Source organism: Aethalodelphis obliquidens, unplaced genomic scaffold (assembly GCF_003676395.1).
Source record: "Aethalodelphis obliquidens isolate GAN/ISIS:26980383/991018 unplaced genomic scaffold, ASM367639v1 scaffold112, whole genome shotgun sequence".
NCBI classification, from domain to species: Eukaryota; Metazoa; Chordata; class Mammalia; order Artiodactyla; family Delphinidae; genus Aethalodelphis; species Aethalodelphis obliquidens.
This window is the reverse complement of record NW_020838056.1, coordinates 2,681,433-2,707,556: the sequence shown is the minus strand read 5'-3', so window position 1 is coordinate 2,707,556 and position 26,124 is coordinate 2,681,433. Positions and strand designations below refer to the sequence as shown.

At 43.1% G+C, this 26,124-nt stretch overlaps 1 pseudogene; it reads left to right on the top strand.

Moving 5' to 3' along the window:
• The first annotated feature begins 2,403 nt into the window (after positions 1-2,403).
• LOC113615087 (single-stranded DNA-binding protein, mitochondrial pseudogene) lies at positions 2,404-3,334 on the top strand (annotated as a pseudogene).
• The last annotated feature ends 22,790 nt before the right edge of the window (positions 3,335-26,124 follow it).

Below are 26,124 nucleotides of genomic sequence, written 5' to 3'. Positions count from 1 at the left end.
CGACTCTCAGACAGAAACCTTTCAAGACCTCAGTGGTACTCACCCGCATTGTAGAAAACAGCACATTGAAATGAAAAGATGCTTAGGATCTGTCATGATTAGAGAATGCAAATAAATTAGTTGAGGTATTTCCTGGCTCCAGTCCTGTAAAAGCCTAAAAACAGTAAGTGCTCAAGAGGGCAGGCAGAATAGGGAAGGCTACTGGGCTGTTGGTGGGAAAGTAAATTAGTAACAGTCAGTATGGAGATTAGCAGACAAGTTTCTTATGAAACTAAACACTAGAGCTACCACGAGATTCGGCAACCCCACTCCAGTTCGTACAACCAGAGAACAGCATCATTGGAAAAAGACACTTGCACCCCAACGGTCGCTGTGGTACTCTTTACCATAGCCAAGCCATGCAAATGACCGAAATGTCCAGCGAGAGATGAATGGATAAAGAAGTTGTGCTACCTATACTCCCTTGACTGTCACTCATTCAGACAATAAAGTGAACTCATGCTATTTGTAGCAACAGGGACGGAGCAGTAGATGATCTCACTGATTCCGGTAAATAAGAGACAGAAAGACATATAGTCCAGGATATCACTTACATGTGCAGTCGAAAAATGGATACACAGGAAGTGATGTACAAAGGAAACAGATTCACAGACGGAAAAAAGAAGTGAAGAATTACCATAGGGCGAAATTGGGGATCGGGGAAGGATGAAGTAGGAGGTTGGGATTAACAGAAACACACTCATGTATCAAAAAGAGTTTATCAATGACGACCCTCCTGATATCACAGGGAACCCTCCTCTACATTCTCCATAACCTACCAGGGAAAAGAATCTGAAATACAACAGGTACAGCTACATTTATAACTGCATCATGTTGCTGCAGATCTCAAACAAACAGCACCTTGTATATAAACTACGCTGAAATAGAAAACAAATATTAAACTATAAAAGAGGAAAAAGGCAGGAAAGGCCAACTCTATTACCCTCAGGCCTGGGTGACGTGGGCTTCTCTCACAGCCCTGGAGCCTCAGCAGGCCTGGGCCCCAGGGCTGGAGTAGGCTGGTGCTGAGGGAGCCAGCAGGAAGAACATGCCACCAGATCAGTGGCCCCTTGCGCCTCTCGTGCCCATTCTCCTCTGCATGGGACCACAATCTCCCGACCCAAGCCGGCTCTCTTACAGGTAAGCAAAGCCTAGTGTACCCAAAGAACGGTGGATCCGCTGGGAGGCAAGTGCTGTGAAAAGACAGCGGATCTCCCCGGATCCTGCTGGTGAGGTTCCCACCTCCAGCCTATTTCCTTTGACTCACCCCACCTACGAACCGCAGCACACTCTGAATAGCACATTGGCAAGGCTTGGGATTTGCCTGGCGTCGGGCGGTGCAGGGTAAGCGGGAAGAGCTAAAGATACACAAGCCCTGCGGTGTGTTCAGCCACGTTCCACTCCAATTCCCAACCCAACAGCAGGACTCCCTCTAAGGCTCTGTTTGCCCAAGTTACCAGAGAGGCCACAAAGCAGTGCTGCCGCCTTGTGGCGCTTTCCCATAACAACAACTTTAAAAACTGCTCAAGGGCACTTAGTATTCACAAGGCCTGCGGGGCTGCAAATGATCTGAGCGCTTGAGAAAGGTCCTGGGCTAGTCATCTGAAATGAATTCAAATCAGGCCCGATGCGCAGGCAGAAACGTTTCAAGAGCTCAGGGATACTCACATGCTTTTTTAAAAACAGCACATCAAATGAAAAGATGCTCAGAATGTCATGATTAGAGAGTGCAAATAAATGTAGACGAGGTGTTCCCTGGCTCCAGTCCTCAAAAAGTCTAAAAGGTGGAAGTGCTCAACAGGGCAGGCAGAAGAAGGAAGCCTACTAGACTCCTGATTTGAATGTAAATTGGTAACAGCCGGTATGGAGATCAGTAGACAAGTTCCTTACTAAATTAAAAACTAGAGCTAACACGAGATTCGGCAACCCCACTCCAGTTCATACAACCAGAGAATACTATCATTAAAAAAAACACTTGCACCCCAACGGTCGTTGTGGTACTCTTTACCATAGCCAATCCATGCAAATGACAAACTATCAAAAAGAAAGAATCTTAAAATCAGCAAGAGTAGAGAAGCTTATAACTTACAAGAGAACCTCATAAGATTATTATTATTTTTGTGTGTGTGTGTGTGGTACTCGGGCCTCTCAGTGCTGTGGCCTCGGCCTCTCCTGTTGCATAGCACAGGCTCCGACGCGCAGGCCCAGCGGCCATGGCTCACAGGCCCAGCCGCTGCAGGGCATGTGGGATCTTCCCGGACGGGGGCACGAATCCATGTCCCCTGCATCGGCAGGCGGATTCCCAACCACTGGACCACCAGGGAAGCCCAAGATTATTATTTTTTTTTAATATTTATTTGTTTGCACTGGGTCTTAGTTGTGGCACATGGGCTCCTTAGTTGTGGCATGCAAACTCTTAGTTGCAGCATGCATGTGGGATCTAGTTCCCTGATCATGGATGGAAGCCGGGCCTCCTGCACTGGTTGCATGGAGTCTTATCCACTGCACCACCAGGGAAGTCCCTAGAGCCTCATAAGGTTAAAAGTTGATTTCTGAGCAGAAACCTCACAGGTCAGGAGAGAGTGGGATGATATATTCCAATTGCTCAAAAAAAAAAAAAACCCCAAAACAAAAAACCTTGCCAACCAATAATATCCTATTCATCATAATTGTCCTTCTTGAATGAAGAGATTAAAAACTCTTTTCAAAAAACAAAAGCTGGCCAGAATGTCAGGAAAAGACTAAAGATTAGATTGTAAGAAAAGAAAATAGAAGCCATGTTTCGAAGACCTGTAGTACAGGTATTTCATCAGCTTGTAAGACATGAGTCTGAAATAGCTAGCAGTTTGGTTCTCAACAGATCTCTGAATCATGTGCAGCTACTTGGTTGAGTAGGTTAGGACCCTATCATGAGACAGGTAGAAGGAAAAAACCCAGTCACAATATTTTCTGTAGCAGCAAATGAGATGTGGCGATCAGGGGAAAATGAAGCATTACCAAATGGGTGATGTCAGTCAAAAGACAACGTAGCACAGAATTTCAGTATTCTGACCAGGCCTCGGAGATGTGGCATATCAGTATGTGAAAAAGGTGTCTTGAATTTACCTGGAAGGGAAAATAGACTATGGTGAATATATGGATAAAAATAATGTGAGACAACAAGCAACAACAATTATAGCTGATAACATTATATTTCTGAGTGAACAAAGGAAAGAGAAGGCATAGAATGTACGATTCTTCTTTGGCCATTGTTTGGTACAGTCTCATTTCCAAATCATGATAGTCTTTATAGTTTTTAAGGACAAGAATTAAAATACTCTTATGTAAAAAAACAAAACAAAAAACACAAAAGCTGAGGGAGTTCATTCATCATCACTAGATCTGTCTTAGAACAAATTCTAAAAGAGTTCCTCAAGCTAAAATAAAAGGACGCTAAATAGTACCATGAAAACATATGAGACTACACAATAGACTTGTAAATGTTAGTATATAGTTAAGGTAAGAATACCTTAATAGTGTGATATGGTGGTGTGTTAACCAGTTAACTTTACTATATAAAAGTTAAAGGATGAGATTATTAAAATAACTGCAGCTATAATAATTTTAATGTATAAACAATATACAAAGAGGTAAATTGTAACACCATACACAAAAATTCATGGAGGGGAGTAAAAGAGTAGATTTTTTTTTGTATGTGATGGAAGTTAAATTGTTATCAACATAAAATAGAGTGTTATATCTATAAGATGTTTTTTGTGAGCCTCATGGAACCACAAAGCAAAAACCTGTACTAGATTCAGAAAATACAAAGGGAAGGGAATACCACTACAGGATATCAGTAATTCACAAAGAAAGGCAGCAGAAGAGGAAAAAAGGAACAAGAAACAAAAAAACATCCAGGAAACAATAAGATGGCATTGATAAGTCTTTACCTATCAATAATTACTGTAAACATAGATATATTAAATTCTCTAGTCAAAAGTCATAGAGTGGCTAAATAAAAATACAAGATCAAACTATATGCTGCCTATCAGAGGCTCACTTCAGTGTCAAAAACACAAACAGGCTCCAAGTGAAGCTTTAGAACAAGATATTCCATACATGTGGAAACCAAAAGAAAGCAGTGGTAGCTAGAGTTACACCAGACAAAACAGACTTTAAGCCAAAAGCTGCAACAAGAAAAAAAATAAGGTCATGACATAATGATAATGTTTTCAATTCATCAAGAAGACAACAATCATAAATAAATATGCACTCAACAGTGGAGGACCTTAATGTGTTAAGCAAATACTAACAGATTTGAAGAGAGAAATAGACAATAGAAAAAAAGTGTCCAGATGTTTTTTTTTTTTTTTTTGCTGTATAAGGGCCTCTCACTGTTGTGGCCTCTCCCGTCGCGGAGCACAGGGTCCGGACGCACAGGCCCAGCGGCCATGGCTAACGGGCCCAGCCGCTCCGCAGCATGTGGGATCCTCCCGGACCAGGGCATGAACCCGTGTCCCCTGAATCAGCAGGCGGACTCCCAACCACTGTGCCACCAGGGAAGCCCCTGTCCAGATCTTTAATACCCAACGTTCAACACTGAATAGATCATCCAGAAAGAAAACAAATAAGGGAGTACTGAACTTGAATTATACATTAGACCAAATGGACTTAGACAAAAAGAGAACAGCCCATCCACCAGCAGCAGAATACATATTCTTCTCAACAGCACATTGAACATTCTCCAGGACAGATCATGCAATGGATCACTGAACAAGTCTTAGTAAATTTAAGAAGACTGATATTATACTAAGTAAATTTTTAGTGATTCAGTTATACACATATATACATTCTTTTTAAAATATTCTTTTCTATTATGGTTTATTATAGGATAATGAATATAGTTCTCTGTGCAAAGAACCTTGTTGTTTATCCATTCTATATACAAAATCTTATACCTGCTCACCCCAACCTCCCACTCCATCCCTTCCCCTAACCCCTCCCCGTTGGCAACCACCAGTCAGTTCTCTATGTCCGTGATTCTGTTTCTGTTTCATAGATAGGTTCATTTTTGTCATATTGATACTTTAGATTCCACATGTAAGTGATAACATATGGTATTTGTCTTTCTGATTTACTTCACGTACATAATAAATATTGGGTTGGTCAAAAAGTGCCTTTGGTTTTTAAGTAAAAATAAAAGACACACTTTTCATTTTCACCAAGAACTTTATTGGACAACGTATTCACCCTTTTGTTCCACTACCTTCTGCCATTTTTCAGGCAACTTCATAATTCCATCTTCCCAAAACTTTTTACTGTTTTGAGCAAAGAACTGTTCCAGGTGCCTTTTATAGTCTTCCAGGGAATTGAAATTTTTTCCATCAAGAGAATTTTGTAAAGACCAAAATAAATGGAAATCAAAAGGTACAATGTCTGGTGAATATGGTGGATGAATCAGAATACGGTGGATGAATCCCAGCCTAGCTGTAACAGTTTTTGCCTGGTCATCAAAGAAACATGTGGTCTTGCATTATCCTGATGGAAGATTACGCATTTTCTATTGACTAATTCTGAACGCTTTTCATTGAGTGCTGCTTTCAGTTGGTCTAACTGGGAGCAGTACTTGTTGGAATTAATTGTTTGGTTTTCTGGAAGAAGCTCATAATAGAGGACTCCTTTCCAATCCCACCATATACACAACATCACCTTCTTTGGATGAAAACCAGCCTTTGGTGTGGTTGGTGGTGGTTCATATCACTTGCTCCAAGATCTCTTCCATTCCACATTGTACAGCATCCACTTTTCGTTGCCCATCACAATTTGTTTTAAAAACGGAAAGTTTGCATTACGTTTAGAGAATCACATGCAGAAATATGGTCAGGAAGGTTTTTTCCGCTTAACTTATGTGGAACCCAAACATCAAGGCGATTAACATAACCAAGCTGGTGCAAATGATTTTCAGTGCTTGATTTGGGTATTTTAAGTATGTCAGCTATCTCCTGTGTGGTATAATGTTGATTGTCCTCAATGAATGTCTCGATTTGATTGTTATCAACTTCAACTGGTCTACACGACTGTGGAGCATCATCCAGTGAGAAATCTCCAGCATGATTTCGCCAACCACTTTTGATGTGTTCGATCAGTCACAGCACCTTCTCCATACACTGCACAAATCTTTTTTTGCGTTTCAGGTGCGTTTTTGCCTTTCTTGAAATAATAGAGCATTATATTCTGAAAATGTTGCCTTTTTCTTCCATCTTCAATATTAAAATGGCTACACAAAAATTCACCAATTTTTATAAGTCTTTTTTTAAATGCACACTGATATGACAGCTGTCACATACAATCTAACAAAATTGTTTCGAATGAAGTTAAAGACAACTAAGTGCTACTAAAGCCATCTTACGGAAAAAATGGAATGAACCTTTTGTCCAACCCAGTATTTTTTTCAACCACAATGGTAAGAAACCAGAAATGAACAATAGGACAGAGTCTGGAAAATTTACAAATGTGTAGAAATTAAACAACACAATCCTAAGGAATCAATGGGCCAAAGAAAAAATTAAAAAATTAAAAATAAAAAGACTGAATCATGAAGAAATAAAACAATCTGAACAGACCAAATTACTATTAAGGAGATTAAATCGGTTCTCAAAAAACTCTCAACAAAAAACTACCAGAACTACAAGGCTTCACTGGTGAATTCTACAAAACTTTTAAAGAAGAATTAATACTAATTATTTTTAACTGGATAAATCTTATGAATCTATTTGTGGATGATACACTTTGCATTTTATAAATACACTTGGGGAGATATACACACAAAGATATAAAACCAGTTAGAGCTATTGTTTCTGAATCTTTGATGTCTTTGAAAATACTTATCACCTCAGTTGGGCTATATTTCTGAAATCTAATATAATTGAGCATACATTAATAATATTATTCTTGTAAACTTTTGAAAATACAAAGAAGTGATAAAGAAGAGTATGTCTGTTACATGAGCATAGAGTATAATGGAAACTTACAAGAACAAGCCTTGACTGACTACAACCTCCACTTGAAAAGCCAGTATCTTTAATAAACAAAGGTGACAACATTCGTTTTCCAAAGCAAACTACAAGTAAAGGAAAACTAAGAAGAAATTGGAGTTTCCAGATACACCATGATGGTTTATGCACATTTCTCAGTGAATCACACCAAACCCTTACTAAAGATAAAAGAAGTATATGAACTTCAAAGCACAGAAATCTTGCAGAGAACACCTGAACCAGGGAAAATCAGGTGTAATGGGACAAACAATTATCAGGTCACTGAAGCACACATGACACATTATCCCTGCCATGGTATTCTGGGTGAAAATACTAAGAAAATCATAATCTGAGACTATCATGAAAAAATGTCAGTTTTATGCAAATTTCAGTCCACATATACCTCCCATGTTCTCTGACTCTAATACTGTATTTAAATAGTCTTTCTTATCAATATACAGAGCAAATCTCTCCTAGTTACTTTTTTTTCCCAGAACTTTGAGTTATCTGGACCACTAACGCCATCCCACTTAAAAGTGTGTTACTCCTGTTGTGCTAAGTTGATGTTGCATTCAGATGTACATTAATCATTCCACTTTCCCCTTCTTCACTAATATCTCCACATCTGAAATTATCCCATAGGGAATTTTGGATATTAATGCCTTCCCATGTTGATCTTTCACAAAAGGAATAATTTCAATAGCTGAAGGTCGTTAATTCATGGTGAGAATTTTCCATGCTCTGTAGGGAGCCTGGATGCAGACAATGGGGAAAAGGCTCTGGAACACAGAGAAGTATTGTAAAGAGCTGACTGACTATCATAAGAAGGAAAAACACAAGTAGTTGAAAACAACGTTGCTAGGCAGGAACATCAGAAGTAGAAAATGAAACGTTTGCAGGTTCTCAATCCATGACATTTCAGGAGAAAAGCAGACATAGCCTCTGACCCAGGACAGGATATTTACCTGAGAAGCTGCCATTTTCTCCTCTTCTTCCTCCTGCTCTGGGTTGTTTTCTCATCGATATTATGTTGAGGGATCACATCAGTATCTTGAGAATATGTCTTCAATGGCATCAGCGCAGCTCCTTCACCTGTTCCCACCATACCCACAGGCAAAAGGACCGTGAAATGCCAACCTTTTGAAAAAGAGAGATTCAGGAACAAAGAGCTCCTGAATGGAGACCAAACAGTGAGGTTTTTCTTTCCTGTCTACATGTGCTCTCCCCTCACACAGAGGCCCAAAAACTCTGCTACAGAATAGAGAAAGTGGGCTAACTCCTCTGCCCCTGCCAATCCCATGTAGAGCGGACACCGATGCCTCTCCAATGGCAAAAGGACCAAAGAGTGGAAGCAATGCTCACCAATGAACCCAGCAGCCCTCGTGCTTTAACAGGGCCTAAATTTAGAATCACCTGGAGTTAAAACAATGCAAACGCTCCCACCCAGATCAATAGATAGACTCAGTGGGGAGGGCACAGGTGATGTTATTTCTAAATACTCACCATGTAATACTAGTGGGAAAGTGCATGGGAGCCACACAGCAAACATTTCTTCCAAAGCTTTAAGGTGCTTACAAATTTGGGGGGAATCAGGGCCCCACTGTAAATTATGATTCTCCTGTGGGGCTCATGAAATGGCATCTTTAACAAGTTTTTTGTTGGTGCAGATGTTGCTCCTCAGACCCGTATCCAGTAGCACTGAGCTAGAGCTATCAGGCAGAGCGCACCTGAGACCACTGAGTAGCGTGAAGGTTTCAGGTAAGAACTTCCAGAAGTGAAGGTTCCCTGGGCCTGATTCCTAGGGGCTGAGCCCCTCCTGGAATAGGTGTGGCCTTGCTGTTGTCTAAGGGAGATGCTAGGTTGGTGGAAATCACATGGTGGGTTTAGGGTTGTGTGAGGGGTGGCCCGTAGAAATCTACCCAAAGGTACCCTTAGTCCTCAGGTCCTTTAGCCCCCTCTCCTCTCAGGGCCCATCTGACCCACAGGACTACCTGAGAGCAGGGCATGACCACCTGTCCTCAGGTGAGCCGAGACTCCCTACCCCCAAAGATCCAGAGCAGGAAGTTGTTTGCATCACAGATTTGTTTGAAAATAAACCAAAGGCAGCAACGGAGGGTGGATTAACATTTTGTGTTGGGAATGGACAGAAGCCTTTGAAAATGATGCCATGAATGCATATTTGGTGATTCACAAAGGAAGTCGTGATCTATGTTAATAAAGCACATTATAACTGAATCAACAGATCAGAATTTTTTTTATTGTGTGTCTATGTGTATGTGTTATAAACTGTGGTTCAAGAGTTTGTTCTCTCCACCCCTCCCTTATGTATTTATACTTTCTCAAATATTTAAAGTACATTGATTAAGGTAATAATTAGAGACAAGCACATCCACTTTTTCAGATATTCTTTGAGAATATCGTATCTTTAAATTTTTAAATTTATTTTATTTAAAAAACTTAAAATATTTTTATACAGTTTTTAAAAATAAATTTATTTATTTATTTTTGGCTGTGTTGGGTCTTCGTTTCTGTGCGAGGGCTTTCTCCAGTTGTGGCAAGCAGGGGCCACTCTTCATCGCGGTGTGCAGGCCTCTCACTGTCGTGGCCTCTCCCCGTTGCAGAGCACAGGCTCCAGACGTGCAGGCTCAGTAGTTGTGGCTCACGGGCTTAGTTGCTCCGTGGCATGTGGGATCTTCCCAGACCAGGGCTCGAACCCGTGTCCCCTGCATTGGCAGGCAGATTCCCCACCACTGCGCCACCAGGGAATCACTTCTATACAGTTTTTAAAGTTTACTTTCCATTTACAGTTATTATAAAATATTGGCTATTTTCACCATGTTGTACAATACATCTCTGAGCCTATCTTATACCCAATAGTTTGTACCTCCCACTCCCTCACCCCTATAGTGCCCCTCCCACCTCCCCACTGGTCACCACTAGTTTGTTCTCTGTATCTGTGCGTTTGTTTTCTTTTCTGTTGTATTCACTCATTTGTTGTATTTTTAGATTCCACATATAAGTGATATCATACAGTATTTGCCTTTTGCTGTCTGACTTATTTCACTTAGCATAATGCCCTCCAAGTCCATCCATGTTGCTGCAAATGGCAAAATTTCATTTTTTCATGGTTGAGTAGTATTGCGTTGTATACATGTACCACATCTTCTTTATCCATTCATCTGTTGAAGGACACTTAGGTTGCTTCTGTATCTTGGCAATTGTAAATAGTGCTGCTATGAACATTGGGGTGCAAGTATCTTTTCAAATAGTGTTTTGGGTTTTTCTTGGATGTAAATCCAGGAGTGGAATCACTGGGTCATAGGGTAGTTCTATGTTTAGCGTTTTGAATCTTTTATAATAGTATATCCCAATAAGTGTTTCATGCTCCACATACCAGCGTATTTAAATTTTAAGTGATTTTTAAAATAGCCTTTTTTTTTGGCCACATGGTTTGTAAGATCTTAGTTCCCCAACCAGGGATTGAACCCCAGACCAGGGATTGAACCTGGGTCACCACAGTGAAAGTGCTGAGTCCTAACCACTGGACCACCAGTGAACTCCCAGACAAATGAGACTTTAAAATAAGGACTGTTAGGAGACAAAGAAGGGGACTTCCCTGGTGGTCCAGTGGTTAAGACTCCATGCTTCCACTGCAGGGGGCGAGGGTTCAATCCATGGTTGGGGAACTAAGATCCCACATGCCGTGCAGTGCGACCAAAAAATAAATAAAATAAAAGAGACAAAGGAGGACACTACATAATGATTAAGGGATCAATCCAAGAAGATATAACAATTTTAAGAATTTATGCACCCAACACAGGAGGACCTACATACATAAAGCAAATATTACCTGACGTAAACAGAAAAATTGATAGTAACACAATACAAGTAGGGAACTTTAAAACCCCACTTATAACAATGGACAGGTCATCCAGACAGAAAATCAATAAGGAAATACTGACATTAAACGACACATTAGAACAGATGGATGGATGTATATATGACACATTCCATCCAAAAGCATCAGAATACACTTCATTTTCAAGTGCACATGGAACTTTCTCCAGGATAGACCACATGCTACGCCTCAAAACAACCCTCAGTAAATTTAAGGAAACTGAAATAACGTCAAGTATATTTTCCAAACACAATGCTGTGAGACTACAAATCGATTTTAAGAAAATAACTGCAAAAAACACAAACACGTGGAGGCTAAACAATATGCTACTAAACAACCAATGGATCATTGAAGAAAACAAAGGGGAAATAAAAAATACCTAGAGACAAAAGAAAATGAAAACACAACAATCCAAATCTTCAAAACACAGCAAAAGCAGTTCTAAACGGGAAGTTTACAGTGATACAAGCTTGTTTACAGGAAACAAGAAAAATCTCAAATGTACAATCTAACCTTACACCCAAAGGAGAAAAAGAAGAAAGCTCAAAGTTAGTAAAATTTTAAAAAATCATAAAGATTAGAGCAAAAATAAAATAGAGATGAAAAATCAATAGAAAAGATCAGTGAAACTAAGAGCTGGTTCTTTGAAAAGATAAACAAAATTTAGCCAGACTCATCAAGAAGAAAAAAAAGAAAAGAGAGGGCCCAAATCAGTAAAATCAGATATGAAAAAGGGGAAGGTACCACTGACACCACAGAAACACCAACGAGCATGAGACTACCATGAACAGTTATATGCTAATATAATGGACAACCTAGAAGGAATGGAAAAATTCCTAGAAATGTACTATCTCCCAAAACTGAATGAGGAAGAAATAGAAAATATAATCAATTTGATGAATTACCAGTAATGAAATTGAATCAGTTATTTTTAAAAACTTCCAACAAACATAAGTCCAGGAGCAGACGGCTTCACAAGTGAATTCTACCCAACATTTAGAGAAGAGTTAACACCTATTCTTTTCCAACTATTCCAAAAATTGGCAGAGGAACTTGCAGAGTCAGGAATTATAGGGTTGGGGGAAATGGGTGCAGGGTCGTGAGGAAACTAAGGACACTTGGTAACTGATGACTGGAACATTTGGCGGCATTAGACATACAGGACACGAGAAATGGGCTGAAGTCACTGGTAGGAGAGGAGTATAAAGAGCAAGAGAGAAGGAGGGTACGAAGGATAAAAGGCTTGGGAGCAGTAGAAGGGGAGGAGGTTGGGTTGAGAGCTCTGGAGTCCGGGGGATAGAGGTTTCATGGGGACGGAGGTCTAAAATGCACAGGATGGACATGGGAGAGCAATAAAGAAGCCTAGAAGGGGAAGAATTCATTCTAGAGATATCTAAAGGTCACAGAGGCAGAGAGACTGAGGTCACAATGAGGAATAGAGGATGGTGGAGTTGAGGGGTGGAGGAGGGTGATGGTAGTTGCAGCAGGTGGATTAAGGGTTACTAATTTTTTCTCCTATTCAGTAATTCCATGATTTTCATTCAAATCATAACCTAATCGTGAATAGTTTCTAGTTTGAGACCTTGAGGTACTAACCTTACTTACATAAAATACTTGTGATGATCCCTTCAACTGAATACACAGTAAAGGATTAGAGAAAAAATGAGTAAACAATGACACAGTGTTTCTCCTCTCCTTTAGGGACACCGGATGCAAGGTGTGACCATGGAGGGCTCACATGGAAGCCACCAGAATAAAATGGATTCTGCCTAGCACCTGAATGGCCCTGGAAGTAGATTCTCCCATGGAAGCTGCAGATAAGAACCTATGCCTCAGGAGACCCTAATTTTTGACCTTGTAAGACCGTAAACAGAAAGCCCAGCCAAGACCACTGGATTTCTAACTTATGAACTGTAGAATGTTTTCTAAACTGCTAAGTGTGTGGTCATACGTTACGGCAGTGATAGAAAACTACTGCGCATAGGAACAAATCTACTTATAAAATATGAAATTATAATATATTTAAACACTAAAATCAAGTAAAAATGCCCATTAATTAACCACCCTCCAGAAGCAATAAATTTTTTTCTTTGGCTATACATCACGGCATGTGGGATCTTAGTGTCCTGACCAGGGATCAAACCCGGGCCCAAGGCAGTGAAAGCCCAAGTCTTAACCACTGGACAGCCAGAGAATTCCCCAGAAGCAATAATAAAATTTTATCTCCAGATGAACATCATCAGTTCCAAGTATATCCTCATTGCTATGCAATTTCCATGTGTAACAAACTATATTTGAATTTGTATAATATATATCCACACAAACACTAAAATATTATGTACATGGTTCAATATTGATATATATACTGTCAAATCAAACTCTGTAAATAAAATTGCTTTCCTTAACCAATGATATATGAAGGTAATATTTTCACACCAGTAGAAATGTATCTCCTGCATTCCCAAGCACACAACATCATATTCCATGGTAATTATGAATAGAAAGACTTTACTGAAACCCTCCTTAGTTATGCATTTACATAGATACATCTGTTTTTGTCCTGCTATCACAGAATGTGGATCTCCGATTTCTACACATGTGGCTTGTGTGGGTGGTTCTGGGACATGAAATTGTTGCACCAACGTGACTGCATTTCTACGTTAGGTGGACAATTGCTAAATTACCTTGCAAATGGATGAAAAGTATAATATCCCACCTACTGCGTTTCCAGTGTTAAAGTAATTAAACAAGGAGGCCATTAGGCTGAGGTGACTCTCATACTTTGGTAACCTATTTAAGCAAACAAAACTTAATTCAGAGTCAAGGCACGTTAATCTGAGAAAATAAATTAAGAACAACCAGTCACACACTACCAGCAAGGCTTTCCCAAACCAAGGCGACTGGTTAAGATACAATCAATTATTATCCTTGCTTTGATGTGGTGTCTTCTTTAGAAAAACCCCTCTCTGAGTTCCTGCAGATAAAGTGCTCCTAACCACCTTTGATTTGAGGCTGCTGGAACTGAACAGAGGTCGGCTCAAATGAACACTTGAAAACTGGAATGCTCATAAATTAACATTTTAACACACAGGGCCACATTTCTTTTTGAGCACTAGCACCTTGTCTGGTCCCTAAACACCTTGCTCAGGTGCAGCGTGACCTGAGGACTCAGGGTGAAGTCTCTCCCCGCTTCTCCCTGCCCCCACTCACTCACGCCAACAACACACCAGCACAGCTGTGCCCTCACTTGACCAGACTGCACCCTCGATAACACCACACTGCCTGCACCAGCAGAGTCTCCCACCACGTGCTGAGCAGTGCACAGAGGACTTCTGGCACACACCCGCCCCTCCCAGGGCCAAAATATCCTTCACCAGCCCGGGGCTCAAGATCGCCAGCCTTGAAATACATTTTAATGGAGCCCACACACCTGAGTTCGCAGTTCAGGCAAGCTGGTACCACAGTCTGTAGCACAGACCAGTTCTCCCTCTGACCCGTGTTGTTACCCCTTGGGTTTTGACAGCCTTCCCTTTTCTGGCCTCTTCTTTAGCCCAAATCTTCACACAGGCACACACAGGGAATGCAGGTGAAACACATAAAGACTTGAATCTAGTACCTCTAACAATGCATATGACCCAAGAGCAGACTGGAATCAGGGACTGGCCACCCAGAATCACCCTGAGTAATATAAACACATAAGGCGCTGGTCAGTCCCACCTCTAGAGCAGCCCATCGGACGCCACAGATTCCTGTTTCATACTTCGGGCTTTACATTGCAGGCACAGCTCTGCTGCCCCAGAATTTCCAACCAGAATATAGTCCTTCTTCCAAAATCAGACTTGCAGAGCCTAATAGGAAAGGTCAATTCAGATTCCGTTTAAAAGGACCACTTAAACAAGCAAAAAAAAAGTCCTGCCATGGCTCCACCCCCATTCCTTGGTCACCCTTTTCTGAGCAGTGAGACACCAGAGTTTCTGAAAACTCTGCCACCTTTGTGAATGGATCTGGCATTCATAATTTTTGTTGCTTAGACTCAGATAAAGGAGAGCAAAGGACTATCTCCTGTGATAATGAAAGAGAAGAGACAAAGATAATCTCTACTCCCAGGAAGGCAAGCCCGACAACTAAATCCTCCTGGGAAAGATGAACATAGAATACCCAGTTCCCAGCAGATTACGACAATCAACTCTCGTAATGTGAGGATGTCAGCACAGTGTCTTGAACACAGTGCATCCTTACATACCTGTGAGCATACAGTAGATCCTCATGAAACATTCCTTTCATGAATGAACAAATGTTTCCCCATAAGTCTTCCTCAGACCCCACTGCTTTCTCTAGTCCCTGCTCAATTTGAAAGTGGTGAGCAGAGAATGTCATCTTTTCAGAAGTTGTTAGTGGTCTTCACTGGGAACAAGCAGTATTTGTGTTCGGATAGGCACTCAGGCACTGTTCTTGATTTCTCTAGATTAATGCTGCTGGAAATGAGGTCTCGGGTAAGCGACTTCAGTGGTTGCTCAAAGTGCAAATTAATTACCTTCATCCCAACTTGGAGACTCATAACGTCTGAGTGTGGGGCCCCAGTACCTGTTTTTAACGGGACACATAAGTGATTTGTATAGACATGAAATTCTGGTGAACAATGTTCCCCAAAGTCATTTTCAGCCTTGACTCCCTACTGGAATAATTTATGTATATTTTAGAACTACCATTCCCTGTGTCCCACCCCCATAGCTTCTGTCAATTAGTCTTTGGCAGGGCCCAGCATCAATATCTTAATGAAGTGGCCCAGGTTATTCTATCATGAGGCTGGGTAAACACTGTGAGGCTCCCAGCTTCATTTCTTTTTTTTCAAAATTTATTTATTTTATTTATTTATTTTTGGCTGTGTTGGGTCTTTGTTGCTGCGCATGGGCTTTCTCTAGTTGTGCTGAGCAGGGGCTACTCTTCGTAGCGGTGTGGGGGCTTCTCATTGTCATGGCTTCTCTTGTTGTGGAACACGGGCTCTAGGCACGCAGGCTTCAGTAGTTGTGGCTCGTGGGCTCAGTAGCTGTGGCTCGAGGGCTCTAGAGTGCAGACTCAGTAGTTGTGGCACTCAGGCTTAGCTGCTCCATGGCATGTGGGATCTTCTCGGACCAGGGATCAAACCCATGTCCCCTGCATTGGCAGGAGGATTCTTAATCACTGCGCCACGAGGGAAGCCCCTCCAGGTTCATTTCTGATGACCTAGTACAGGGTCCGGTCCATGGGGAAGCCTGGTCTACATAGACTTGAATGGGGGACACTCAGTGTATCTCACATTCCCAGGGCTGTAGTGGAATGTGTACGTGTCTCTAGGAGACAAGTACCTCCGAAGACAAGGGAGGAGAAACACACATAAACTCCATAAAAGAACTTTGTACGTGCACAGATTTTCCCAGGCCCCCAAAAGCAATGGAATAGCAGCCAGAACATGCAGACCCTCAGAGGCCATGGGGAAGCCTTTGGCTCTCGCTCTGATTGCCATGGAAGGTCACTGGAGCAAAAGGAAAACCCTTAGAGGGTTTAGGAGCAGGATACGAGTGGAGCAGGATAAGTACCTCTGTGACAGCAACAGACATACACCTGGGCTTCTCAAAATAATTCCCATGGAAGCAGAGCCTCCCAAACAACATTTTAAAGCCTCACTTCCTCCTTCACCTTTGTACATCACTCCTGTGTTATCTGCTTTATTCATTCCCACCTACCTGGGTGTATGACTGTTGTCTCCTTTTCTTCACATCCCAGGGCTCTTTGCTCAAAAGAGGTGACCAGGTTCAGCCTAGAGACAGCAACACCTGTTTATTAAACAATGGAACATATTACTCATTCTGGAGATTCTACAATTTCCAATCCAGTACTGTGTTCAGTAGAGAAGAGAGGACACTATATAGAAAATTACGTCACCAAATGGTATTTCCTGACAGCCCCTTTAAAATACTTAGGAAGCATTTCTAATTTGAAGATCCTTAACTCTACTTCCAAGTAGTACTCAATCAAAAATAAGGAATGGATAGCCGATTTTAAGATATGGGCAACAACATCTTGTTTCATTTTATAAACATCTAGAATGATCACTGATCTACAGCAAAAGATGCAGATCAACTCAAGAAATGAGAAGGACAAGATGAAACCTCATGAAGATTTTCTTTGCATCAACAAACCCCTATTTCCTTGAAATATGAAATGATTTCATTTCTCATTTGTGCTGATTATATTACAGCATTTTAAGATGCTTGAACACATACTATAGGACCCTTGTTTACTTTTCCTGAAGATACAAAAGTAATAAAGAAGAGAATAACTGTGCAATGGCAGTGTAATAAAAAAGGAAATTTATAGAATATTTACTAACAAAAGTCTGAACAAAGGTGAGAGTCTTCATTTTCCAAAGCAATCTACAAGTAAAGAGAAATGAAGCAGAAAGGGGGAGTATTCACATGAAATGCGATGGTTTATGCACAGCGCTCAGTAAATCCCTCCGAGACCCTATTAATGGTAATTGAAGAATTATTAACTTCTCTGCCAAGGAATCTGGCTCACAGCCCCTGAATCAAGTGAACAAAATTGACATCAGCTGTAATGGGACAAATTGATATCAGCTGCCCTATCCACGCAGGACTCATCATTGCTGTGATACCGTTTTGAAAAAAAAATCTAATCATGAGAAAAGTGTTAAGCAAGTTTAAAGTCACATATAACTCTCACATCCTGTACTCTTGTGTATTTTAAATAGTAAGTCTTTCCTTGAGGCAACTGGTAGCTCTGTTTCTTTATCAGAACTTTGGGTTACTCTGGGCCATATAGCAAATCAGCTTTATTGGTGCATTTTCATTATCCTCGTCTACATAGACTGACGCTGCATCCACACAGGACCTAAATATTACATATTCTCCTTCACTGATATCCCAGAACCCAACCGCATATTCAGTGGGAATCTTGTGTATCAACACATCCCTGAGTTGACAGGACAAAAAGGGATCATTTTCAACATTTGCACATCAGTAATTTATGGTAGGAATTCTCTATGCTGTAAAGGGAGCCTGGATGGAGAGAAGGAAATGGGATGTAAGAAAGGAATATCCTACAGATCTAACCTTGGCTATCATTAGGAAAAAAAGAAAAGTACTGTTGCAGTAAAAATAGAAATTAAGTTTTCCTTCTCCTGAGAGCAAGGAAAACAAAGGGAACAGTGAACACGCAGGCTAGAGACGAAACATAACCTGGCCTGAAACAGTTATCACTCCTAGTTTTATTTTAACTGCTACTAATCTGTAGTGGCTGTAACTAGATTTGTTCTTCACAAAGCTAAGCTCACTCCTTGACACTATTCCATCCCTGTACTTACATTTCCTATGCCCCCTTGTAACAAATCACCCCCTGTAGCTTTTGCATGTCAGAAGGAAGGTCGCTGGCCCATAAACCAGAGACAAATGGACCCAATTACCAGCGTGCTAGTCCCCAATTACCGGGCGACACCAGCTTTGACTGTTTTGAAATAATGCAAAGGAAAAAGAATGCAAGACATTCACTACTTTGATCCTTATCACATGCCCTGGACTGCGAGCCCCGAGCCCCACGTATAAAATCTTCTCCGATTCCCCAAGGAGGGGGGCACAGTTCTTGAGGCGCTAGCCTGCTGTGTCTTCCCTTTGCCTGGCAAAGAAAACAGAAAGCCTATTTCTTATCCTCCAAATTTCCATCTGCGTATTTCTATTCGGCATCAGTGCACAGGGAGCCAAAATTTGTTGGCAACAGTATTGAAAGCAAATTTGTTAGGCAGGACCACCAGAGGTAGAGAAGTAAATATTTGCAAGTTCTAAATACATGGGATTTCAGCAAGAAAAGGGGACACAGCCGCTGATCTGGGTCACAAATTTTACCTGAGAACCTGCCATTTCTTCCTCTTCCTCCTCCACTTCTAGGTTCCTTTTTCAGGCAATATTATGTAGATACATGGCACCTGTACATCTTTGAGGGCATCAGCACAGCGCCTTCACCTGCTACCCCCACTCTCAGAGGCAGGAGGTCCCTGAAATGCAGAAAGACCACTCTCCTTTGTCACGTGACAGATTCAGGAAGAAATGCGCTCCTACATGGAGACCAAGGATGTTCTCCTTCCCTGTTTTCATACGCCCTTCTGTCTCACAGTCAGCCAGAAATGCTGCTACAGCAATGGGGTATGTGGGGTGCATGGCCCTGACCTACCCACCCAGACTCTACTACCTTTCCTTAAACCAAAGGCTGGACTCAAGTCTCACACCACAGAAATATGAGAACCCTCTTGCATAACCCTGGTTTCACCCTGGAATTGCCTGGGAATGTAATTAAAGCGAATTTATTTGTAATCTATATAAATCACGTTCACCTGAAACTATGTTGAAACCCTGAATCAAATACAATATTGTATGTCAATTATACTTCATTTTTTTAAAATGCACACTCACCCAAGCCAGTAGACAGAATCTGTGAGGGAGGTCACAGGTAATAGTAGTAATTAAAACTCTCCAAGTCATCTTTATTGTAAGCCTAGAGTGCAAAGCACTTATGTAAATCTTGCCTCTCAAACTTCAATATGCATACAAAGCATTCAAGCATCCATGGAAAAAACTGGGCTTCTGCAGGTTTGGAGCGGGGCCCATGAATTGGCAGCTTTAACAAACTTCTTCCTTGTACCGAGGATGCTCCCTCAGACCTGTTTTTAGTAGCACTAGAGAAAGCAGGCACACCACACCTCAGCCCCTTCCACCACATACCTTATCTCAAAGTGACTATTATTGGTTCTGTGTACTTAAAAAATTATTCACAACCTGAAAGTTGAGAGTTATGTCTTATTCAGCGGGAATTTTTAGGGCTTCAAGCCCAGGAGGCAGCATCTCAAGTAACCCTGAGAACATTGCTCAGAGGAGGCGAGGTGGGGAGCCAGGTTATATAGACATTTTGCAACAAAGCGCAGGTAGTCAGGAACATAAAAGGATTATTGTTAATTCAAGAAAACCAGATATCCCAAGTTAAGGAATTTAGCGCTTTTCTATGTATGGGAAGATGCACGAGTCTGGGCTCACCGAAATCATTCCTTTGATAGGCACCTCAGCTATCTGAGGCCAGTATCCTGTATTTTCGCATTCTGAGTTTCCTCAGGGCTCACGGTAGGGGGTGGCTGCAGTCTGATGGCTGCTAGATGGCAGGTATTCTTTCCTTCCTGAGTTCCCTCAGGGCTCACCAGGCCTCATTGGAGGGCTGCAAGTGCTGATGACTGTGACATCCTTTGTTTAATGATATGGCAGGAAATACTCCTTTTCTCAGTTCCAAGAAAGACCACCATCAACATCTTGAAGGATCACATGTTTGGCTGGCACTTTAAAGTTTACAGAAGGCAATAAAGGCTGTAACATCTGAGTAAGTCTATTTGTTAAACAACAAATCGTTGCATTAGTGCAACGATTATTGAGCATCTACTATGTGTTTACAAGTAGGTTATGGTTTTGGAAACCTCATGTATATTATTGGAGTTAATCTTCATAACACCCTGGGATTTTGGCACTAGGAGTCTCATAATAACCATGAGGACATAGATACTAGGACTCACCTTTCTCTCTCTTCTGTTTCCCTATCATTGATTTTTTAAAAAAGTGTTTGCAGGACTTCCCTGGTGGCGCAGTGGTTAAGAATCCGCCTGCCAATGCAGGGGTCATGGGTTCAATCCCTGGTCCGGGAAGATCCCACATGCTGCGGAACAACTAAGCCTGTGTGCCACAACTACTGAGCCAGCGTGCCACAACTACTGAAGCCCGCAAGCCTAGAGCCCATGCTCCGCAACAAGAGAAGCCACCGCAATGAAGCCCATGCACTGTAAGGAAGAGTAGCCCCCGCTCGCCTCAACTAGAGAAAGCCTGTGTGCAGCAACAAAGACCCAACACAGCCAAAAAAAAAAAAAAATGTTTGCATACAATAGAAGTTACCTATAGATGGCTTCCTCTTAATTCAGCTCCGCCTTAATTCGGGTAACCTGTCTTTAGGTAAGGTCTCCAAACAGGGGTGTGGAAACGGGAGGAAGAGGCTCAGATGAAAAGCAAAGAAGGAAATTTCAGGAGAACTTGCAAGAGAAAAAAAGGGCCACAGAGATGAGCAGAGCCTGATCCACAAAAATACCAGCGCTTTTACAAGCCCTGCATTCATGGCCATCAGCTACGTTTTCAACATACCTACAGCCAGCCACCCAGGCCTACAGCCGGAAAACTGCAAGCCCAGGAGTCAAGCCAGGTATTCCAGGGTCCAGAGTCCTGCCTCTGGAGAAATAAAGGGAAGTCAGCCGGCAGACAGCCTTCACTCTGTCCAGCCACTAGGCCACCAGATCAGGCTGGAAGGGCCCCCATCAAATGCCGAAAGCAGACCTGTGTCCCCTATTTCAGGCGAGGCAACTTGAGCCAGAGGGTCAAAGCCACTGGGTAACCAAGCCCTCACGTCTGCCCGCGACCTTGAAGTTGCTCCAAAGCCGTCTCCTGGCCCTGAGGCCCAGCCAGGGAGCCTTAGCTGGGTTGCACCAGTCCTCTGGCGCCGCCTGGCGGATGTCCGCTGGAACAACAACTCTCAGCCCTTCAAACAGCCTCCCTCCCCTGCCCTGGGGGCTACACTGGCCTCGGGCACCAGCCCACCTGATATCCTATCTCCCCTCCCTCTAAGGACAGTGAAGTGCCCCACTTAGGGTCCTACTGTCTCGCAAAGTTTCCCAGGGCACTCATCCCTCCCTACAACACCCCATTACTTTATTCCAATTAGGCCTTAAAGTGACTTGATGTGACCTGGCTTTCAATCAATCAGCTCCCCCTCAATTCAGGTGCCCTGGCTTTAAGTCAGGTCCACAAACAGGGGTGCGGGGACAGGAGGAAGAGGCTCAGATGGTAAGAGAAGGAAGTTTCGGGAGATCTAGCAAGAGAAAGAAAGGGCACAGGGATGAGCAGAGCCCGACCCACAAAATACCAGCGCTTTTACAAGCTCTGCATTCACTACCAACAGCCTTGTTTTCAACATGCCAACACCCATCCAGGCCTAGAGCTGGAAAACTGCAAGCCCAGGAGTCAAGCCAGGTATCACTGGCTAAGGAGTCCTGCCTCTGCTGGCCTTGGGCACCAGCCAGCCTGATTTTCTACCTCGTCTCCCTCTAAGCTCAATGAAGTGCCTTATACAGGGGCATATATATATCTCAAAGTCTCCCAGGGCACTCACCCTTGATATTTCACCCCACTACTTTAAATCATGCAGCCTCTGAAATCACCTGAGTCTGCTTTAATTCAGGTGACTTGAAGTCTAGTGATTTGGCCTTGCTGTAAATCAATCATCTCCACCTTAATTCAGGTGAACTGGCTTTAGGTCAGCACTGCCCTAGAGGGGTGTGGCGACCGGAGGAAGATGCTCAGATGGAAAAGGAATAAGGAAGTTTCGAAAAAAGTCTTGAGAGAAAGAAAGGGCACAGGGATGACCACAGCCCGCCCACCAAAATACCAGCACTCTTACACGCTCCTGAGACATGATCGCCAACCCCCTTTTCCAGATGCCAACACCCACTTTTCCAGTAACCAACACCTTCACTCTGGGCACCACCTTGGGGTTCCACCAACCCCACCTCCCGCCCCATCTCAGAGCCTGGAAGTCTGACCTGGGAGAAGCAGTTGGGCTCCGCCGGTGCTCCTGAGCCCTCTTGCGTCCATCCCCTCTAACGACAGCTCTCGTCCCTTCCTCCTGACCGCCCAGCCCAGGGGCTTGCTTGGCCTTGGGCACCTTCCAGCCTGATTTCGTTCTTCCTCTCCCTCTAAGTGCAATCAACTGCTCTACAGAGGGACGTATTTATCTCTCAAAGTCTCTCAGGGCACTCAGCCCTCCCTACTCCACCCCACTACTCCGTTCACCCTTCCTCCCTCCACCTCCGGAACCCATGGGGCAGCACTTCTTAAGCTCCAGCCCCCTGCGACCATCTCTGGAGCCTGGATTCTTCCCGGAGTCTGGAAATTTCTGGGACTGGAAGCCAGGCTTGCAAGATCACCGGTTGCAGGGTCGTACCTGGAAGAAGGGGAAGGGGTGGGGAACTGGAGCCTTAAAGCCCACCCACGTCCTTCAAGGGGAAGGAGGAACGCATCATTTTAACAGTACTTCTCAGGGGTCAACGGTGATCAATACTCACTTGAGGCAGCAGGGACCACCTCCTAACTGTCTCCCTCGATTCTGACACAAGGGAGACAAGGGAGATAAGGGAGACGGGGGACCCAATCCCCCGTCCCCTCCCGCCTGGTGCTTTATCTCAGAGAGGAAGGAGCGCAGAGGGGCTTGGCTGAATCAAGGGACCTGCTAGCTTACAGATGAGTTTTAAGTCAGAACGCCGCAAGACGCAATTAAATATTATTGGAACCTAGTGTAAGAGCGGGAGGGGATGTTAGGAGGCTGAGGCTGAGTCCGACCGCAGCGGGTCCAGCCTTGGGACCCCGCACAGGCCCCCCCCCCCACCTCGCTTCCCCGCCTTCAGGAGGAGGGGCGCCGCGACTACAGCCCGGACTCTGCACCTCCCCTCCCCAGTTCCCATCGGGACGCGCAAGGCGGGCCCCTCCCCACCCCGGGAGGCCCGAGCAAGCCGGGCGGAGGGCACCGGCGAGAGGAGGGACCAAAGTTCCCCAGGATTAAGACGGTGTGTGCAGCTCTTCCTAAAAAGCTGCAGTAGCAGCCACTTTGAGCGAACCCGGTGCGCCTGGAGCAGCAGCCCAGGGACGCGGTGAAGGGTCGGGACCGACTTACCTGGCTCGCCGCCCAGAGGGCAGACGGGGTTTCGGCCGCCGGGGTCTGTCCTGCGGTGGCAGTGACGCTTTGGGCGGGGGCGGGGGTCGCGCCGCCCTCCTCTCAGGCTTTGGGACAATCAGCGACCGCAGGCAAGAAAAGCAGAGCGAGGAGTTCCGGGTCCTTGCGGACCCTCGCGCAGTTCTGGGCGGCGGGGCGGGGCGGGGCGGGGGCGGGGGCGGGGCTGCTTGGCCCACAGTCAAGTGCCTGGCCTCAGGTCAGGTGCCCCAGCCTAACGCCAGGTGCCCCGGCTTACGGTTGACAGCAGAGTCCTGGGATTTAGGTATCGTTCATCAAGAATGGAGCTTATTGTAAAGCAATTATACTCTAATAAAGATGTTTAAAAAAAAGTAGGATTAAATGTTTGAAGCTGTAAAAGAGAAAATAGGATATATGAGCAAGGCACAATTTATTCTCACAAATAACCAAGCCAACTTGGTGAAGATTCAAATACAACTTCTGGAAACAGAACATTTCCATTGGAATAAAATCCCCAATGGATGAGTACACCTAAAATCAGACATAGATGATAAAAGAAGTAGTAAACTGAAAGTTAGATGTGAAGCACTTCCCCATAAAGCAGGTTAGAGAGACAGAGAGAGAAAAGATTTAAAAAAAAAAAAGAAGAAGAAAAAGAATGGAGCTTATGGTACAAAAAAGTATGGGTGGCTCAGAAGGGGGTTGAAGATTTCTACCACAATAGGTAGGACAGGGGCTGGATAATAGAGGGCTTTGTACTCTGTGAAGACTTTGATTTTACTTTTGAGACACTGAGAAATCATAGGTTTTTTAAGCACGGGTGACGTGATTTGTCGTGGGTTTTGTCAAGAGTATTCTGGTAGCACTGTGTAGAGTGGTAGGTGAGGAAGCTGGTGTTTGCAGGAGAGGTCTGAGGCAAGGAGGTGAACTGAGACGTGACTGCAGAAGGCCATGTGGAGGGATAGAGAAAGTAACCATGAATTCACTTTTTGGGTGAGGAAGAGGGAAAAATTCAGAAAGACGTCCAGATTGCAGTTAGCTGAATAAATGGGAGGGAAAACTTTTCTTTTAGACGCTTGGATTTTTTTTTGAAGGTGAAGTTTTTTATGTGCAAGATATTTGAGAACTTTATGGACTGAAGGAAAGGGAGATTGAAGATATAAGAGACTGTAATTAATGCTGTGAGGGCTATAGACAGCTCCTGTTGATGTCTAAGATTAAGGATTCTGCCAAGAGGGTGGCTGAATTGATGTACTGTGAGATCTACAGAGGGTCGGGAATGAAGTGGGGTGAGGAGGAAGAAAGGTGACACAGTCAGTAAAAAGAGAGGGCTTGAAGGACTTCCTGGAAAGTCAAAGAGGAGGTGTGTTTGGGGGGAACACCAAGTAGATGTTTAGTAAATGCTGCTTAGGTTACGTGATTACTTAAGGGGGTCTGTGATGAAATTGAATGATCCCGGAAACAGAGTTAGGAAAACGAGAACAATTTTAGGGTATATTCTGTCCCACTGGACTGGCTTATTATCAGCCTGTCTGGATCTGATGAGCAGTGATGTGTAAGTCTCCAAGTGTTCACACAGGTGCTCACGCCCTCAGGGTATTCCAGGGGTTCATGTGGGAGTGAAGGAGTGGCAACAGAGTTAGTATTCCAAGCAGAGTAATCTCTCTCCTCTCATCAACTTACTAATTTTTGTATTTTTTGTAATATTAGAAGAAAAAATGGCTTAAAGCTCTCTATATTCTCTTATTTTTCAAATACTAATTATTCTTGAGCTCTGGTAAATCCTCTTTACTCTTACCTTTGGAAAATAGGTTCTCCCAGCTTTTACTTCTACACCTTAAGTAATCAAATTACAGTTTTGTGAGTGCTCTGTTTTCATAAAATTGAAAGATTTGTATGACTAGCTTACCGTGTAGTAAAAGAAAAATGTATACAAAGTTTAGAAGGGAAAATTAACCAGTAATTAAGGGCATTTCATGAAACAGCTTTTTGTGTGTGTGTGTGTGAATATTTCTCTTAAATGTGTTTTGGCCAAATGCTGTCATGGAAAGTTGTTTTTCTTAAATTGGATATAATTTGTATTATCTATCTGCTGAAAGGGCCTACAAGCAGTGGTATGCTATTAGCAATGTACCTTGAGACCAGATCTTTGTTTCTAGAAAAAACATCTCCTGCTGAAAGAACCCAGCACTTGCAGAAATAGCTGATTCCAGGGCTGGTAAAGGGAAAGTACAAACTGGAACATTTTGTGCCAGAAAGCAAGAAAGTGCTCAAACAAATGGTGAGGTCATGTCAAAAGGACACAGGAGTCAACTTTATGGAGATCTAACTTATCGTGTCTGGAACTATTTGATA